This window comes from Hyaena hyaena, unplaced genomic scaffold (genome assembly GCF_003009895.1).
Source record: "Hyaena hyaena isolate Hyena2069 unplaced genomic scaffold, ASM300989v1 scaffold_1970, whole genome shotgun sequence".
Classification (NCBI taxonomy): Eukaryota; Metazoa; Chordata; class Mammalia; order Carnivora; family Hyaenidae; genus Hyaena; species Hyaena hyaena.
The window spans coordinates 28,203-49,311 of record NW_024082604.1 but is presented as its reverse complement, the minus strand read 5'-3'; the positions used below and the strand labels follow the sequence as shown (position 1 = coordinate 49,311).

Here is a 21,109-nt window from a genome sequence, read left to right as displayed (position 1 = left end):
AAGAAATTGCCTCTTGCAAAATGTTACTTCAGGGCACTCCTTGTTCTAACATTGTTCCCACCCTCTACCAATATTGCACATTTTGTGGTTGTCAGCATGTGCATTCACATGTAGTGGGAGGAGATGTGTGGCAATGATGTGAGGCTAAGTGTCTCTCATCTTGGCGTGGCTGAACATCTACTCTGGGCAGGCTGAGGATTGCTGCCCTCAAGGTGGTTTGCTGGGCTCCCTGGAGTATTGTTATTGTATCCTCAATAGGTGTGAGTTCTCTGATCTGCTGGGGGGAAAAATGGAAATCATGGCAGTTTATTGCATTACATTCATCATGTCATGCTTGTTAGCATGCTGTTTTATAGCCACATTGCTCCACAGTAGAACCATTTTAGTGTGCAAACTCTACATTTTTACTTTAATTTGCAACAGATATGATATAAAGATAAACGAGTTTATGTTTCTCATTCACCAACAGGAATTGTCTCCAGTAGTTTACAGGTGATCAATCAAGATGGGCCAGGAATCCTCCTGATGAATATTAAACATCGTATTTACAAAGAAGGAAATGAACTAATGAACAAACACTACTAACAAATGTTCAGTTTCATTCAACTTTCTAATTTTCAGAGTGACAGGGCTGAATGGCCATGGACAGATCCTGGTGCTTCAAAGAACAATCATTGCTTGCTTTCCTGAATGGCCAGTGAGAATGGGGCACATTGCTTTTCACAAGGTGCCTTCTGTATCATATGCTTACTGGTCAAGTCTCAGTTGAAACCCTTCTATTCTCTTCTTAAAGGACTGCATATTTTTGTGAATTTCAAGCAAACTGATACTGACAGATCAATCCCTTTCCCTCATTAAAGAAAAAGAGACAGCTTAGACATCTGCTATTCACCTTTTCAATTGCTTTCAAAACCATTACGTCAGTCAAAAAAGTATTTTTGAGTGTCTGAAATGTGCACACTGGGCGGTATAAACTAAAAGTGAAATAATACCCACTGTGCCTCTCATCTTAAGCAATGCAGAAGTTAGGAATAGTTACTCACTTCTGGCGATGAGTAAGAATGATAACAATGTATTGAATATATATTATTACATTAGCATATAATAATACACACCGCATTAAATATTTTAAATTTATCCTTAATCTTTATAACAAGTTTTAGAATATGTTTAACAGTCCTCACCTTGCAAATGAAGAAACTAATTAACGGCGGTTAGGTAACTTGCCCAGCCACTCAGTCATTGAATTGAAGAGCTGGAATGCAAATTCCCATCTGTCTATTGCTCAAGTTTAAATTCCTCCTCATCTCAGCAACTCTTTGTATTCGTTTCCTAGAGTTGCTGTAGCAAGGTACCACAACTTGGCGGCTTACAAAACAGAAATTTATTTTCTCACATATCTGGGAGGCTAGAAGTCTATAAACAAGGTTACAGCAGGGTTGGTTCCCACTGGAAGGGCTGAGAGAGAATTTTTTCCCTGCTTCTCTCTTTGCTTCTGATGGTTGCAGTTAATCCTTGGTGTCTCTTGTCTTCTGAATGTCTTAACTCCAATCTCTGCCTCTGTCTTCATACAGCATTCTCTTTTATATGTGTCTGTGTCTGTGTCTCTCCTCCTCTTATAAAGAAACCAGTCACATTGGAGGAGGGTCTATCCTAATCTAGTCTGACCTCATCTGAACTTGATTACAGTTGCAAAGACCCTATTTCTAAGCATAGTCACATTCATAGGTACTAGGGGTTAGGTTTATAATTTATCTGTTTGGGAAACAAAATTCAACCCATAACATTCTTCAAATATGCTTTATGTTGCATCTTTCAAATTTATGGTTAAATTGAGAAAATGTCAGAACTCTTTGAAACCCCAAATCTCGCATGTAATCACTGCTCAATAAATTCATGATGAATATCATTGCTTCCATTAATGCAACAGATTCATGCAATAGAGTCTGAAATTAGTCCTAAAATATCTCCCAAATCTATGACTGTGAGGGAGATCAAAGGGCTTTCCATTGAGGAAAAAATTTAGCTCATATGCCTATGATTCAGTTCCATCATATTGCATTAATTATTCAAAAATAAATGAACAATTTCAGACCACACTCTGCCTGCATAAAACTTATGCAGAGGCACACTAAAGAAATAGGTACACATATAATTGTATTATCACAAGGCTGACAAATACTATAAAGAAGAAATGCATTGCACTGGTTAACAATGGATGGAGGTACTGGTGCACAAACTTTTATGTAATTGACAAATGAAGTTTGGAAGAAAATAAAGAATGAACTTTGGCACAAGAGAATGCAGTAACTTAAATATATACAAAGATTTGAAAATAATCGCTATTGACAACCTCAGAAGAGGTATAATAATAATTTATTATTGCAATTAAATACACTTCATGAAATGTGTCTCCATTTTTGATGATTTGTAACAAACTGAACCATTACAACTTCACAAAAGCCTCATATTGTCGATTTCATATGCAATTAAAGATCTACCCGAAGGGTTGTTTGTTTTTCGTTTTGTTTTCCCTCTACAGATTGATTATGGCTTCAAATAAAATGTGGTAGTTAGCAATGTGGATGGAAGCCCATGTTGGCTTTTTGACATCCTGAAATATATCAAAATAAAGAAAAATGGAAGAAACATGATATTTACTGTTAAGTACAAAGGACTTTGGATTAAAATATGCAGTAATACCAAAAGCATTTTGATCTTATTTTTGGAGTCTGAAAATGAATGTAGGTGAAACAGATAATCATTAAAAATTCTTTCCGTTTAAATATTACTTGATTCAAGTTTAATTATTATAATTAATATACATATTATTTGTCTAATTGGTATTACACTTATTCATTCATTCATTCATTCATTCTTTTTTTTTTTTTTTTTTTTTTTGAGAAACCAAAAGAGAGTTGGGGGAGTAAGCAGTTAGACTATGGAAGGTCTTCAAAGTGAAAGAGAAAGGATAGAGGCCATCAACTTACAGCCAGGAGAATATAGAGCAATTGGGGGGTGTCAATCTAGTCAAGGCCCACAAAGGGAGGCTCTGTCTCAGGTAGTATAGGAAAAGCTTGTTTGTTGTGGTTGTGATTTTGTTTTAAACATACTACACAACAGATGTTTCATTACAGTTCTCTGTCAGAATGCCTGAATAAAGAGAATGGATTCTGCATCTTCCTTTGCTATCTCAATCTCAGAAGTCTTAATTAGGACATTGGAGTAGAAGTTTATTTTCTGTGTTTGAGATGGAATTATGAAACCGTTCCCAGAGATCCTCAAACTTGCCTCAGCTTCGGAGAACACTCATGCCCAATATACATTTCATTGCAACATGAAAGGCATCACCTCGTCCCCTGGCAAAGGAGGTGTCAAGCCATGAGGTTTGTCTAGTTTGTCATTTTCCTGAAAGTCTCTGAAATGTATGCCCAAATGTATGATCGCTGATTGTATATCCACAAAAAAAAATGAAAATCATGTTATGAAAAGTCATTCCTTCAAGGTTTTAGTCTGCCAGTAATTGGTTTACATTACATTCACTTCTTCGAAATAAAACAGAATACAATGAACAATTCCAGTCCTAGAAATGTTTAATTCAAAGACTATGTACACATCTCATTAGGTGATGACTTTTGTGAATGGCTGAGTATCAGATAAAGTAGGAATGGGGGAATTGGTGTCAAAGTAACTTAGCCACTCCAAGTCTGTGCTTTCCCATGCATAAATAACATGGGGACACTCAAATGATAGTATAGTGTCATCTGTCTCAGAGATAGAGCTATTCAATTAGGTTAGGTCTCCTTAGATCTATTCCAATTATTCTGAATTCTACCAAATAGTACCATGAATGTGAAGCATTTCAACCACTGTTCTTATACTGTGGCAATAGAATTAGTATGATTATAATCATTAGTTTATCATGGTTTTCCAGCAATTCATCTTTGTTATTTATAGCATTCAAATTTATTTTCTGCCAGGCCTGATTGGAAGATACTACCTACAAGTCTGATAGACTGTATTTTCTTTAGAGGACATAGCTTTGAATGTATAGACTCAAGAAAGGAGTTACTAGTTTTGTAATCTCTAAGAGATGCACACTGTTACCTAGTCCTGTCAAATTCTAAATACTTATTTATGTTCAGGAATCAAGAACAGTAAATCAAAATTCCTAGGAATCCTCCAGAATTCTTGAAATCATAAGACATTCTATATTTTATAGCTATTTACATATTTAAAAATTATAGTGAGCCACAATAATAATAACCAAGTAATCATTTTTCCATGACAGAGTTATATACAGCTTTAGAGAATGTTTTACTAAAAAAGGAAAATATATAGTAATCAATGCACAGTTTTGTAATATTTGAACCAGTGAAAAAAGTATATATTTTAGTAACACATATAATGTTACCTACCTGATAGTCATTTGATAATAGAAATAAATAAAAGAAGCAACTATTTACACCAAATAAAGGTCAAATAAAATAATTTAAAATATTGAAGAACACCACAAATACTTAAAAGCTACTCTTAAAATTATGAAAACATGGAAACTTCCCTGTTCCATATTCTTGATCTTTGCATGTGACAAATGTTGCAGATGTAGAAATTTTCCCTTTTATTATTGACACTATGGTTGAACTATTAAAAGTGAATTCAAAAACATCTTCAGATTGTTTCATATAAACTCTATATTGGTTTCCCACAAAATGACTGGCTTAAGGCAACACAAGTTTATTATCTTACAGTTTGTAGGTCAAAAGTGTCACCAGGCTAAAGTTAAGGTGTCAGTAGGGCTGCATTCTCTCTGGAAGCTCTAGGGGGACCATGTTTTCCTTAGCCTTTCTTAGCTTCTAGAGGCCACCTGCATTCTTTGGTTAGTGGTCCTTTTTATCATCTTCAAGGTGAGCAGCACAGGCAGCATTTTCAGATCTCTTCCTCTCTGACCTTCTGCCTCACTCTTCCAACATTTAAAGACTCCTATTAAATTTAGCCCATTTGTATAATTCAGGTTAATCCTCCCTTCTCAAGATCTGTAACTTAATCACATGCTAGATCCAGTTTGTCACAGAAGGTAACATATTCACACGTTCTGCACTTAGGATGCAAGCGTCTTTGGGGGCCATTGTGCTATGTACCCCAAGCTCATTTCCTTTTTCAATGATAAATGCATTGGGTACGTTTTACAGAGAACTGTAGCTTATAGCAAATATTCAAATAGTAGCTCACATCATTGGGCATTTAATAACATAACATATGGATGTCCTAGCATCATTAAGGATGCATACAAACTCACCTGTTAACATTGTCAATTTAAGGATTTACTTTGCTTCTCAAATTTATATCTTGGAATATCAGTTATAGTAGTTCTATAATACATAGGATACATGTAAATTTATTCATATATATTTTATTTGCAAGAATGACTCATTGTTTATAGCAGAGAGGGCCACAAACTCATACCTGTAAAACAGTGCTAGCTACAAGAAAGAAGATTGATTCTGTTGTGACCACTGCTCTCCTGTGTGCTCCTGTCCTGACTCTCAGAGATGACCACATTATCCTGCTAGTGTGTATCTCTGGTTCTGGTTCCGGTTACGAATTGACATTAGCAGATTCCTTAGATAATATTAGTAAGGCCTTAATGCTGATTGTTAAATTTTAAATCACAAAATTATAATACTTTTTTCCCATTTTCCCAACCTCTTAACTGATTTTTCTCAGAATACAAGTCAGCTGGATGTTCTGAGAAGTGCCAGGCTGGGATCCCTCCACAGAAACACTGATCACCAGAGCAACCAAATCTCAGGGGTTGACTGGGTTGTATGGAAGATCCTTAGACTCTCTGGCAGACAATAAATTGTTAAGTCCTTTGCAAGAGTATCTTCCTTCATTTGAGCTAAATATTTGGATATCTCTCCTCCGTTAAATTTCTGGGACCATGAAGATACTATTAGTTGAGGTGTTTTGAATCAGCTAGAAGTGGGTTCATATAGCCTCCTTGCCAAGTAATGAAAGTATGGGGGGTGGCGGGGAGATTCAGTTTCTACTGAAACATTTGACAATTCAGCACAGCGCAATGTATTAATTAACAGCCTAGACACTGGAGCCAGGTAGCTTTCATTCAGCTCTCTGCTATACCCCTAATTACTTGTGCAATCTTGGGGCTGCTACTTTGTTTCTCTGCCCCTTAGTTTTTCCCATCTGTAAAAAAAATGGACAATACTATTATTTGCTTTCCAGAGATTTTATTTTTCAGACCTATTTTATGAGTAATAAACTAGAATAACTATATTTGGCTCTCTTCTCTGAGGTAATCACCATCTTCAAATTGTTATGTCACCTGCACAAGAATTTTTTTTATATGTTTATGTGACTATAGCCACAAAAGACATGTGTGGCATATTTTAAAATATGACCTAAGTATTGTATTGTTTCAATTGCCATTCTCTAGCTTGCTTTTATTTTCTTTTTATATTTGATAGAAGTAGATCCCACTGATTCTTTTAAGTTACTGTATAGCATTTCCTTATTGGATACAACACAGCTCTCATAGGTATCTCTGGGGTACATGTGCAAATGTTTCTCTATGATATACACGAAAAACGAGCTTGCTCATTGTGAGGTATATGAAACTTTACATTTACCATGTATTAGCAAATTGTTTGTGGCTGTTCATTTATATGTATTCTCACCAATGTTTGATATTCACTGTTATTTTCCCCCCAGCCTGATGAATGTGAAATGGCAGCTCATTGCTGCCTAAATCTTCATCACCCAATTACTGACAGGGTTAAACAACTTGTTACAGGTTTACGGATGATTCAAGCTTCCACGTTAGGGATTATTTACAGACTTAGATCATTTTTCTATTTTTTTCTTCTTCATAAATTTATCTAGGAATTGTTTTTTTAAACAGGGATACCCTAAAGTTTAACTTTGCCTTCAGTATTCAGAGACAATATGATGCTTAGTTTCAGCCTAAGCCTCAGACTTTGAAAGACAAAGTAACAAAATAACTCTTTCTAGCACCTTGGTCACCTGCCTGCTCAATGGCAGTGCCATCACACACATTTCCATCATCTCTAATCAGCTCAATGGTATCACAGATATGAACAAGGTGTGGTCCTTGAATCAATTGTTAACATCTGAATATTCATTAAGATCCATTTTCAGATCTAGGCAAGATTTCTTGATACAACTTGGAATGAAACCTCCATGAGCTAGGCTTCTTTAGGCAGTTGAAGTATAAGCATATTTATTTATTACAATAATAAAATTATTAAAATAATTAATGTTGATTTTGAAAGCTGTTAATTTGGAGTACAAAAATTATTAAGAACTTTCAAATAGTTAAACAATATTAGTAGTTATTATGAATAAGAGAGTGCATTAGATAGATAACATTAACAAGAACATAATATCCGTTTTGAGCCAGCAAATGTTTATAAAAATTTAAATGCTAATAAAAAGCAGGATAATAGAAATTAGATTATATCACAATGCTAATCTTTAGAAGCATAAAGAGCTATATTTAATTTTTAGTTATTTAATTCAGCTTAGGCCAAGAATCTTTAAAGAAAAAAAGTCCTATTTGAGAAGACTTGATATCCTGTAAGGATGAATTAAAAGCAGATTTTCAACTTTGTCACCTCTAAATGTCATGAGCAGGAAAAACTGCAAAATCATGTGCAACAATATCCATGATAAGTCATTCCTGATCTCGACATGGTGGAGAATATAGAGTATAAAGACTAGAAGAAAGAGTGGAAGGGGAACAAAATAGCTCAAACGAATGTTTTTCTCCCTCATCCAACTTCAAAATAGCATTCTTTAAAGGTACACTTTCACAAGATTATTCCTTATCCCCCTTTGAGACTATGGAGGCCAGAATTTTAAGCATCTCTGAAATGATTTTTAGAGAGGATTTTCAATATCTGAAGTTGAAAGATTTTTGAGACATGCCCAAGCTTCAAAGAAAAAGTCCTTCAAGAAATGTTACTGATTTTTTGCCCCTGAATTACTTTCTGGTATGTGTAAATATTTTAGTGATGTTATCACATGTCTGCTGTAAGTAAACTTCACTTTTTGTGTGTAAGTGTGACTGGAGAAGCTGTTAGTAGCCAGTAGGACGAGAAATGATTGTTCTGGTTCCATAATGTCAAACTTTTAAAGTTGACCATTCACATTCTCAGTAAGTAAATTGTCACACTCATTTACTTTCACCAGGAACTCAGACTTAATGTTATACCTAAGAAATTGATTCTATGATACTTGCATTCAAAGCTGGCCAAATTTTTTTTTTCAGCCACAACGTGTATTTAGTAAACTTCTACCCAACAGATATTATTCTGCTGTTTATTTGTTTTTCAATTACTTTTTTTCCCCATTCTGTTAGCTTACTTTAGGATTTGTCTATGGCATTTTTGGGGTAAACTTCAGCTCTTTGACGATACAATTGCATTATCTCCTGTAACTATTGTAGCTACAGACACTTTGGCTATTGGTGTAAGTTTAATTCTATCACAGATAATCCAGAATCAGTTTGAAATCAGGTCTTACATTGGTAGCTCCAGGTTCCTGCATCCTGGTATGTTGTAGCAGTAATGAAGATTGGTCATCTTGTTACTTTTCTGTTTCATAGTATTCATACAGGGGCCAACATTCTCTTACTATTTCTGGGATTCCTGGGCCCCTGAAAGTAGCACTTCTCCTTTGCCACTTTGCAATTCCATTATACTGAACCTTTTGCACAGTATGATAGGAACACAGCAGCAGTCTGCAATGCTCTGGGTACCAATGCTGTCCATTGCAAAAATGGATAAGAAAGGGGCACCACCTTCCATGCCATGTAGCCCATGTAGGGAGGAATGTAAGAAATAGTTACAAATCAACACGTTTTCATTAAATAAAACGTAGGTATATGTAATTATGATAATTTTTCTGTGTATGTAAATACAGAATCTGATTCCCAACAGATTTGGAAAATTAGCCATTTTTGGTATTTGGTCTGTTTTCATAAGTATCTATACTTGAAAGATTTTAAAAAGCCCTCTGAGAATTTGAGATTTTGCAGGAGCTGGAATCTAGTCGCAGACTGTCCATTCCATCAGGACCTCCAGTCCACTTTCCCTGTGACATTGCTAATCCCAAAGCCAAGGTTGGCTTAGAGCAGCCCGTTCTAGGGCAATCATCCTTTGATACACACTCTCACGTAGCAAACTGTAGGATTGTTTCGCCCCACTCCATTGCACTTGATGGCCCGGTTTACCCTTATAGAGTTTCTACAACAGCCAAGGAGTAGAGGATAGAACTTAAAAAACCTTCTAGAATAAGAGAACTTTCTTATGTCTGATTGATTTCTCACTTACTGCAGTGGGAGCAACAGCAGCTTGGTGTCCTGATAGGGAACTTCAGGGTTTCTAGAAAGCCCATAACTCCTCTGGGAGTATGTGCCTACTTTAAGTTGCCTTCCCCATATCCTTTAACTTGGCCTTTTGCTATCTTTCCATCAGTTATGCAAGTGTCTTGTTTCAGCAATCAGGAAATACCCTAGCTAAATATATGATACCTAATATGATGCCTAGAAGATAATAGATTCTCAATAAGTAGTATGGAAGTAAATATTTCATTGTAAATATAATCAAAATCTTCATCATTATTAGATATGGAAAGAACGTTAAGCATGATGCAATAAAAATTTCAACTGGACAGTGGATCATTTACTTGAGGACTCTCCTTCCCAAGGCGGCATGTTTTCACTTTTGACAGCGTTTACCGTTAGAACACTCTCTTTGTTATTTAGCCAAAATCTGCCTCTCTATCACTCTGTCATTCATCCCATTTTGCCCTATATGTGTTTTCAGAGCAAGTCTAACCCTTTGCCCTACACGGGTCCTTCAAATATCTAAATATAATCATCTTTATCTCTTCTTTATTTCTTTGTTCTTTTGTCATTTGTAATTACAAGACTCATTTCCCATATCTTTAAATTTTATGTGGCTGCCTTCACAGTACACCGTAATCCCCTAATTCTTTTCATGATATGTGTTATTGAGAAGCTAACAGCATCCCTCTTCTGGTCAACCTGCATGAGGACCATGGGATCACCTTCTTCTTTGTTCTTTCCAGACATTGTGCTTCCTAGAGACTGTTTCAGTTTCCACGGACCCCTTATCCACTATAATTTGCCTATTGATCACTAATATTGAGCTTTTGCTTTTCCCGCAATTTTGAACATGACTTTAGTTTTTGCTCCCCATAGTGAAGACCAGTCTTCAGTTTGCATAGCAATGTGTGAGATCCTTGAGAAGAAAGGCAGCTCATTTTTCTCCCCCCCTCCCCTGCGCTTAATGTGTGGCACATCTCAGGTCATCATACATGCTTAATGAATGTGTAGAAATAAACAAATAAATGAAAGACCTAGTTCCGATATAGAAACAATTTGTAATATGTTACTACTGTTCTATACATGCAAATCCATTTTCACTCCTATGTACAGAATTTTATCACTTTATTATTTTTTAATGGACCTAAAATGCACAGAATGGAATTAATCATGCTTTGCAGTTCATGACATACTATTGTCATTGGCCAAGGTCAGACTTTTCATTTGTTTCTATCAAATTTTAGCTTGGTGTCTTGCACCCATTACTTCTGCCTTTTGTAAATTGTATTTTCTGTGATTAGCTATCTCAAACAGCTTTGTATCATTTGCAATTTTGTTAAGCAGAGTAAGAGGATTAAGATATAAGAAACAACAACAAAGAATAGATGATATATTAAGTACTGAATTGTAAGCTACAGACTTTAAATGCTCTAAGAATTTGTCAGAGAGGTAGAGCTCAAGCATGTGAACTAGATAAAAAAAAAAAAAAAGAGTAGAATTGCTGAAAGGTGAGCTGAGTCAAGAAGGCTGGGTGGGATTTGGATAAGTGGAAAAGACACGAATCTGTGAGCAAAGAGAAAATAACAGCTCCCTATGTTTGCCAAAAGAAATGGGGTAGGATATATAAAGGGAAAAGGTAGGGTATTCATTTAGAGAGCTTGAATCAGGATTCCTCTTCCTTATAGCCCTTTCTCTATGAAGGCAGGTAAGTGAGAGATATTGTCCAGATAGATGTGGCATTTTCTTAGAGTGTTCCTATAGTCTTTGTTTTAGAATCTTTGGATTTGTGTTAGAAAGAATATAAAGAAAGAAAAGAGAGGGCGGGTAGCATGCAGAGGAGTAGTAATGATCTCTGTGTCTCTCGTTGCTGTTTACCCCCCTTCTTCCATTCCAGACAGATCCAGCCTTTAGGAAGGACCCCCTTCTACATTTTATCCTAATTCATATCCACCCTCCCAGAGGCCTGAGGACTTTTCTACTTGCTGCCAATGAAGAAGTCACACAGATGGCTACCACATCTGGAGTCTTGGAAATCCCATATTTGGCTAATAGTGTGGAGACCTCATCCTTTAATATTAGATCTTTCCTGATCAACCACTATGATGCTGCCAAGCCTCTTTGATGGTAGACTTCCATCAGCTCTACTGCATCTAACATCATGAATTTTCTAAGTAACATGGTTTTATTCTTCATTTCACATTGATTGATATAATACAGAAAACCAGATTTGCTCCTATTTACTACATATTGTTGTCATCACATAACCCACATTTTAGCTTCACTACTTACATTTCCTTGACCTCACTCTTGTTTTACTTTTATCGCATTATTATTATTATCATGTCACAATCCCCCAGTCTGCCTCCACATCCTGGACATCTTATCTGAGAAACACTGATTTCAATAATTTTGTCTAAAATATGGGCACCAATCTAAACATAGTATTTGAGGTGTGGCTGCAATAAGTAAGAATTGACTAGTCAAGCTACAGATATTAAATTTTTATTAACATCATGTTTTAAAGCTCCATTTTCTTGGGCAACTGGGTGACTCAGTCAGTTAAGCATCTAACTTGGGCTCACAGTCTGTGAGTTCAAGCCCCATGTTGGGCTCTGTGCTGACAGCTCAGAGCCTGGAGCCTGCTTCACATTCTGTCTGTCTGTCTCTCTCTCTCTGCCCCACCCCTGCTTGCACGTGCTCTCTCTCTGTCTCTCAAAAATGAATAAACATAAAAAAAAATGTTTAAGCCCCATTTTCTTTATTGCATTGCAGTTATATTGTATCACATTGTGTGAATAATTTGCAAATGATAGATTAATAAAATTACCAAAGAGTTTCCACATGGCTTTGTATCTACATATGGAAATATTTTCAACACTAACGATAAGAAAAGACTTGGCATATATATGTTCTTTTCAGTTTACCACACTCTCTTGTCTATACTCCAAACCAAGATTCTGATGTTGAGTTTGTGAATTATGTAATGGTTACATAATCAGACCCCACATGGTTTCAGAAGTAGATGAGTCTCATCCAGATTTCTGATTCTCTCAGGGCACAGATTTCTGATTCTTTCAAGGCACTGTTGGAGACATTTGATAACAGAACATTGTGATAGTTTGTTTTCTTTCATCAAAAATTCCCATACAGGTTTTAGATACATACATTCTATGTAGTCCAATGCATGATAAGGACGGAAATGGACTTTTAGAGGCTGTTCTGTTAAGCATAAAATAAAACATAATGATAAAACATTCCTAATGTTTATGTATTTCCTTGACATCTAAAGTAGCTATTCAACATTTGAGAATATTCAAAATACCACTCAATAGTTTGTTTCCATGTAGTGCAAATTCTTACTTTCCAGTACACAATTATAGTAAAAAATACATAAGGCTGTATTTTCTGGATTTGATGAAGCTGGAGTGAAATATTTTTAGGTTTTGTACCAATCAGGTGCTTCTTTATAAACCTGATTTTTAATTAAATTATGTGAGGGAAGTAGAAGTGTACAGAGAATCTATTTTGCTGGGGTGCATCAAAGCAGAGTTGATGGGGAAGGGGTGGCATTGACTCTAGCTTCTGATTCAGAAACTACCTGCTCTTGACAGAGGTAGAGTGCTTCAAGTGTGATTTTGGGAGGTCAGTTTAGAGTCTATTTCTTTCTACCTAAACTAGAGTGAATTGTGTTGTCTGCAACAAGAACCTTGTCCATTATAACCATCTGCGATGGATCTATTGCACATTAATTTATCAGAAACAATCTTAAACACGTGCCTGTTTTACCTACTTTGGGATTTAATACATTATGTTCCCTACTAGAAAGGTAAATATATGACTGTTTTTTCTCTATAATGCCATCAAAATTTAATGAGACATACAGAATAATTTACACATTTAAATCCATAAAATATGGACTAAATCAAAGAATTTAAAGAAAGGGATTGGATAATGTTTTCATTACAAGTATACTTTGCTTCTATTACCCTACAACTACAACCTAATCTTTACATTAAAAATTTTAAATATCACGGTTCTCTTCAAGCAATAATTATTACATGCACAAGTGGACACAGTTATATGAGGTAATTAGACTATACTAAAGTAATCTATAAATTAATCAATAATCATTGATGGAGCACTATTGTGCGGCAATCTTGGCTAGGTACAAGTAGCCCTATACATCATCCACTTTACATTTCAACTAGAATATTCAATATACGGAAAACCATAGTTGTGGGGAAACCACTACTAAAAGGAGAAGCGTTTACCATCCTGAAGTAGCAGAGGAAGATTCTTGCATGGCTCCATTACTTATAAATTTCATGCTTTGAGGGCAGTATCCTGAATATCAACCTTGGCATTTTTAAACCAAGAAAGACGTAAGACAATATTTGAAATACCACTGTATGTTCTAAAATGGCTTTTCCCCAAATCACTCACCTGCAGATACTTTAAACTGCAGTTCTAGTCCAATCCATTTTTGGGGCCAATCTTGGCCCCCCAAATTGAGATTGTTATATTATCATCATGAAGTCACAATGGGGAGTGTGATTGTCCTCAATTGCCAATGGCCCTGTACTTGGTGTTTGGGGAGTGAACCTGGGACATCTGTTTGTTTACCAAGCCTCAATATTCACCTAAATACCATTGTATTCACTTGGATTCCTATTCAGAATTTCATTACCATCCCCTGGGGTTTGGACCCCATCACCTCTATTTCCAGCCATGGATGTGACCCTCTGCCAAAGGACCATCTGGAACCACAGTGCTGCCATCCACCTGATTGTCATTATGGCCTCTGCCTGTAACCTCCTGCTATGTGCCCCAGCAGGCAGGCCTGGACACCCTCAGATATGGATATTGGCCTAAATCAAGCCTGAAATAATGACACATCTTGGAGCACTGCAATGGATGCTGCTGGCTCGTCAGGAGCTAATCCAATAAAAATGCTAATATTTATTAAGTACTACCAATGTGCCAAGCACTGCTCTAAATACTTTGGGTATATTATTCCACTTAATTTTATAATACCCCATGAATTATATACTATAATCATTACTATGTTTTTACACACAAGGAAATCTGACCAAGCAGGCTAAGGTAATTTACCCAAAAATGTAGTGAGCCAGGTTTTGGGCCCAAGTACAAGCTCTCAATGCCTAGGCCATGCCAATTTGTGCCTCATCTCCTGACCTGCGTAGTATTGGCTTCAGCTGCATTCTTCCCCATGAGCCAGGGGCTAAGAAATTAGGGATCCATGCATGCTCTGAAAGATATTTATTGCTATGATAATAGAATTAAACAAGGCAACATGTATACAGTACAATCTTTTAAAATTTTAAACCAATATTTTTTCAAAACTCCAGTCATGAATGTTGTTCAGATAACTAAGATTTGCTCTTTTCAGTATCAAAATATTTTGCACTATTTTGGTTTGAAGCTTTCTAATATATTTCACAGCCTTCCCAAAGTAAAACAATGGAATGATGGATAAAAGGTAGTATTTTCTGACTTTGGGAGAAATTATTTAAATTAATATTGAAGATACCTTCTGAGGGTAGATTTTAGGTATTTACCATGTGTTGGTTATTAAAGGTTGTCCTGACTGTTGCCCTGTTCTTGGTTTTATATTAGAAACTGAGGTGTCACATTATGTACAGAAAACATCAATGGTCCTGCCAGTACAAAGTGTGAACTTTGAGGGAAATGTTATGTGTATTTGGCTAGCACACAGTGTTTCTTTACTCTCTCTTCCCTACCCCTCCATCTACTGATCCCTCCCTCCTCACCTACTCACACAGCCTTCTTGTACAGGAGAAAGAATCTCTTATACATTAACAAATTAATCTTTAAGTGTCCCAAACAACTATATTCAAGTAAACATTTTAATGTGAAGATATGAACAGATTCAGAGAGGAGCACATTTTCCTTTCATTGGATTCTTTGTGCATTATGGGTTTTTTCCTACAGTTTTCTTCTTCATCATGACATCAGTGAGCTACAGTGAATCCAGTGGTATCTCCTACATTAGGTTACTCTCACCTTTTTGACATCAAATGGAAACAAGGAATGGGGGTTCCTTTGGACTAGAGCATTCAGTAAACCCCTAGGCCTACATTTAGTTTAGTTAAGAAGCAAATGATGTCCTCGAGGGCCTACTTGGTGCAAAAGGATAAAAGTTTGACTTGAGTTTGGAGGCCAATATCCCAGCTAGTAATAATATATGATTGCCTTAAGTGTTCTTTTTTATACATCTTATCCAATATAAGATGGATTGCAAAAGGAGATAGGCAGCATAGGATTCAAATTCTGGTCATCTTTCCAGTTTGTAAAATAATAGATATCAAAAAATATTGTATTTAATACACACCAGTGCCAAAGGCATACTACAGGCTCATGCAGCAATAGGATGATCCCTGGAAACTTGATGGATTTTAAAAAATTAAAGACCCAGCAGACATGGGCCATGAAATTGACAGGCACATTGGAACATGAGCGTGAGTCACAAGATCATTCTACTTGGGAAAATTTAAATTGAGCACAGGAAGCATTAGCTAATAGAAAACCAAGTTTTTGATCCAAACTGATAAAACAAGTTGAAGGTGGAAGAAGCAGAAAAGAGAGGAACAAGAGACAGAGTTGGTATGGATCTTGACTGTCAGGGAGATTCAATGGTATCTGACAGCATGAAGACCCAGCTATGTTAGGGTTCAGAAGTAAAACAATGAATACTTTCTAAGCAGACTCAATTTCTGAATCTCATAGTACCATGGAGATTAGACACTACCCCTTTGCTATCCCAGCGCCTCCCACATTATATTAAATCATGTCTTTACTTCTCTGTCTACCTAGTTAAACATTTCTAGTTGAGAAATGTGTCTATCTGTCTTCACTTTCTGTATGTCCAGCCCTATTCTTCTGTCTGGAACACGGTAGAGACTCAGTGAGTCAGTGAATGGAAAAGATACTGAAATCCGAACACTGTTGATTCCTTGGAAGCCAGTGGGAATTTGCCTCTTTCTAGTTTTTCCCAGAGCACAAGTGGCCCTGGGATCTGGGACAGGATTAAAACTATAAGCTGGGATAATGAACCCTACTGTGAAGTTTCAGAGTTCCAGATAAACATGCCCTCTCTCCATGGAGAAAGTATACCGTGGCGACATGCAAGAAACAATGAGAAAACACCTACACTCTAGGATGGAATGCGTCTGGATTTGTAAAAGACAGAGTTTAATACTAAGCCCTGAACAAATATTTCCTACATGAACAAATGACCCTGTTCAAAGGGTTTAGTCACTGAAGTGCTCAGAGGAGACATTAGCAGTCCATTGAAGGACAGGCAAGATGTGAAGAGATGGAGAGGAAGGTATGAAGGAAGGGTAGACAGAATCAGAGCCAAACTTAGTAATTCAACACGGCACAGTATTTATTGTCAATGTCCTCCATGGCAGGTGCCATATTACCATGTGGGCAAATTCAGTTCTGATAACTTTTTCCAAAAGTCTCAATTCCCTTAGATGGATGTTTTATGCTAACTCTGTCCTCTATGTACTATGGAATGCCTTAAAAATAAGATTGTCTTATTAAAAACCTGCTTGAGACTTTGGAGCTTTTATATCCTTGGATGGGGATCTAAATAAGGCATAAACTAATCATAAAGAAATACGACTTCTTTTCTCCCATTTTTTTAACCAAGAAAATATTATTGTTACTGTTGCTCCTTGACAAACAGGAAGATTAAACTTGCTCCTGATAAGGAATCTGGAAGTAAATCTTCTGTGGCAGGCAATAAAGAAGATTCTTTCTGGACACACCTCACTCAAACCTTTTCTTTCGACACTCCACTTAAACAAAACTTTTCCCATTGCACCATTCGTTATCACTAACTCAGCAAAGCTGAATAAGGACATGCTCTTCTCCTGGTACTGTGGTGCTTCGTAACACAGCCACTACATTCTTACAACAGGATAGAAGCAGAACTTGAGCTCAAAACAACATGGGTCCTAAGAAAACACCTTGTGATAATTTACATAAGGTTTCGAACAATAAAAGTCTTTTAACTCATTATTTTGCTTTTCCTGAAGGCTTCATATAACACGCGGAATGAAAAATCTGTTTTTAAAAAGAGAGACAGTTCTAATCTCCTGATCTAGGCACCGTTTACTCCAAATTTTCTTAACACATTTGCCTCTGAGAAGTTTGCAAACAAAGGCAAAGACAGACAAAGAACATATGCTAAATTGATCATTTTTGTGTCTGAATATTCACTATTTGAGAGGCAGGAAACTGTTCAATCTGATCTGGGGTATGATTATACTGTAGTCCAAATTGAAGTGTCTGTGGAAATGGATTGGGCGAGCTTCTCGGTTGTCAGTCATATCACTTATGCGGTGCACAGTGAGATGAGGGCACTCATGGGAAACAGTAGAAGTGGTTCTGCACTACACCTAGACAGATGGGTGTTCCCCTCGTGTGAGGAGGAGGCCCTCAGTGCCTCAGCCACCGCCGCAGACACTGCAGGAAGAGCAAGGCCAGCCCTCTGCAATGTTGCAGCGCCACACCACGCCTTGTTCGGGGAGAGCTTCCGAGACGGTGCGGGAGTTGAGATTCTGGACCAACTGTTGTGTTCTTCTCCAATCCAATCAGCAAACAACACATGTCTTTAAGAACTGGGCTGGAGGGGAGGAAGCTTTGCACAAGACACAGCACTACAGTGAGAGAGATAGGATGTAAACACGTAAACATTTAAATAATGAGATTCCTGTAGCACTTTAAGACAACAAAAGAAAAATAAAGTAAATATTTGCTGCAGCAGAGTGCTGTGTAGAAGAGGAGGAATTCTGGTGAGAAATGATGTTTCTGGAATCGATCCTGATCACTTACCAAGAACAATTTAAATCATATCTGTCAGTCTCAGCAAGGGAGGTAAGGACATAATTGGGTTTGCTCTCAGGGCACGGGATGGAAGATTTCCTCTTTGTTTCTTCTTTCCCACCTGTTTCCGTCAATTTTCTCCAGGAAACACACACACACACACACACACACACACACACTCTTGAACCAATGAGGGTGAAGGGGGAGCAAAGAGAGAGATTAAGGAATTAACTCATGTGATTATGCGGACCTGCAAAGTTGAAGTATGTAGGACAGGCCAACAGCCTGGAAACTCAGCAGAATTTCTATTTTATAATTTTGAGGCAGAATTCCTTCCTCTTTGGGAAACCTCAGTTTCACTATTAAGTCCTCTAACTGATTGGATGAGGCCCACACCCATTATTGAGAAACACTACCTTTACTTAAAGTCAACTGATGTAAATGCTAATCGTATCTACAAAATACCTTCACAGCAATATCTAGAGTACTGTCTGATGCAATTACAGAGTATCATAACTTAGCCATGTTGACTTGGAAAAGTAACCATCATAGCACCCATAAAAGGATTCAATAAACACGCACATAAGACATATACCCATACCCATACCCATACACAAATGTATAGACGAGACAGTCTATAATGCACTGTAAGTCCTTTCATGTATATTTCTGCTCCAAATGACCCCAGTTTTCCCTTCTTCATTTCATTTGTAACATTTTTTTTACTGTCTCTATTCAATTTATTATTGTTTTTTTTTAAAAATAGTTTATTGTCAAATTAGTTTCCACATAACACCCAGTGCTCATCCCCACAAGTCCCCTCCTCCATGCCCATCCCTCCTCCCACCCATATCCATCAGTCCTCAGTTTTTGTTAGCATTCAAGAGTCTCTCATGGTTTGCCTCTCTCCCTTTCCCCCACCATTTCCCCCCTTCTTCTCCCCCATGGTCGTCAGTTAAGTTCCTCCTAATCCTCCTATACGTGCAAACATATGATATTTGTCCTTCTCTGCCTGACTTATTTCGTTCAGCATAACACCCTCAAGGTCCATCTATGTTGCTACACATGGCCAGATTTCATTGTTTCTCATTGCCATGTAGTATTCCATGGTATAGACAAACCACATCTTCTTGATCCATTCGTCTGTTGATGGACACTTAGGCTCTTTCCATGTTTTAGCTGTTGTTGAGAGTGCTGCTATGAACATTGGGGTACATGTGCTTCTATGCCTCAGCATTTCTGTATCCCTGGGGTAAATTCTTAGCAGTGCTATTGCTGGGTCATAGGGGAGTTCTATTGTTAGTTTCCTTAGGAACCTCCACCCTGTTTTCCAGAGGGGCTGTACCAGTTTACATTCCCACCAACAGTGTAGGAGGGTGCCCGTTTCTCCACATCCTCGCCAGCATCTCGAGTTCTCTGATTTGCTCATTTTAGCCACTCTGACTGGCGTGAGGTGGTATCTCAGTGTGGTTTTGATTTGTATTTCCCTGATGAGGAGGGATGCTGAGCATCGTTTCATGTGTCTGTTGGCCATCTGTATGTCCTCTTTGGAGAAGTGTCTGTTCATATCTTCTGCCCATATCTTCACTGGGTTGTTTGTTTTTTGGGCGTGTAGTTTGGTGAGTTCCTTTTAGATTCTGGATATATTGTCTTTAATTTAAAGTCCAGTTTGTCTGATATAAGTATCGCTACTCCGTCTTTCTTTTGATTTCTTGTAGCATGATATATATTTCTCCATCCCCTTACTTTTAATCTGAAGGTATCTTCCAGTATGAAATGAGTTTCTTGTAGACAGCATATATATGGATTTTGTTTTTTTTATCCATTCTGCTACCCTATGTCTTTTGATTGGAGCATTCAGCCCATTTACATTCAGTGTTATTATTGAAATATGTGGGTTTAGAGTCTTTGTATCTTTTGTAGGGTTCATGTTTGTGGTGGTGTCTCTGGTATCTTTGTTCCTTGCAACCTTTCCTTCAGAGCTTCCCCCTCAGGATTTCTTGTAGGGCTGGCTTCGTGGTGGCAAATTCTTTCAATTTCTGTTTTTTTGGAAAGGTTTTTATCTCTCCTTCTATTTTGAATGACAGGCTTGCTGGATAGAGGTTTCTTGGCTGCATATTTTTACTGTTCATCACATTGAAGATCTCCTGCCATTCCTTTCTGGCCTGCCAAGTTTCAGTAGATAGGTCTGTCACCACTCTGATAGGTTTCCCTTTGTATGTTAGGGCCCTTTTCTCCCTAGCTGCTTTCAAAATTCTCTCTTTGTCCTTGTATTTTGCCATTTTTACTATGATATGCCGTGCAGACGATCGATTCAAGTTATGTCTGAGGGGAGTCCTCTGAGCCTCTTGTATTTCAACATTTACTTCCTTCCCCAGGTCGGGGAAGTTCTCTGCTATAATTTGTTCTAGTACTCCTTCAGCACCTTTCCTTCTCTCTTCCTCTTCTGGGATTCCTATGATACAGATATTGTTGCGTTTGACCATATCGCTGAGCTCTCGAATTCTTCTTTCCTGTTCCTGGATCAGTTTGTCTCTTTTTTTGTCAGCTTCTTGTTTTTCTATAATGGTGTCTTCTAAATCACTTATTCTCCTTTCTGCCTCTTCAAACCGTGCATTGGAGGCCTCTAACTTATTATGGATCTCATTTATCGCATTTTTTAATTCTTCATGCCTATTTTTATTTTCCATTCTGTCTGTAGCCATAGTTTCTTTGATGTCCCCTATGTTTTTTTCAAGCCCAGCTATTAATTTTACCATTATTATTCTAAAATCTTGTTCAGTGATGCTGCTGATATCTGTTTTGAGCAGTTCACTAGCTGTCATTTCTTCTTGGAGTTTC

The 21,109-nt window shown here is 37.2% G+C and overlaps 2 long non-coding RNA genes across 2 annotated transcripts in view; one reads left to right on the top strand and one right to left on the bottom strand.

Moving 5' to 3' along the window:
- LOC120227046 overlaps window positions 1-11,603 on the top strand; it is a 29,026-nt gene extending 17,423 nt beyond the window's left edge. The window contains exon 2 of the long non-coding RNA XR_005527158.1: window positions 11,286-11,603. This is a non-coding gene — a long non-coding RNA (uncharacterized LOC120227046). The remainder of the gene's footprint in view (window positions 1-11,285) is intronic.
- A 507-nt stretch (window positions 11,604-12,110) lies between these two features.
- On the bottom strand, window positions 12,111-13,886 carry LOC120227045. The gene is made up of 3 exons (XR_005527157.1): window positions 13,835-13,886; window positions 12,557-12,610; window positions 12,111-12,473 (listed from the first exon to the last, which is right to left on the bottom strand). It is a non-coding gene; the product is annotated as an uncharacterized LOC120227045 (long non-coding RNA).
- Window positions 13,887-21,109: the final 7,223 nt, after the last annotated feature.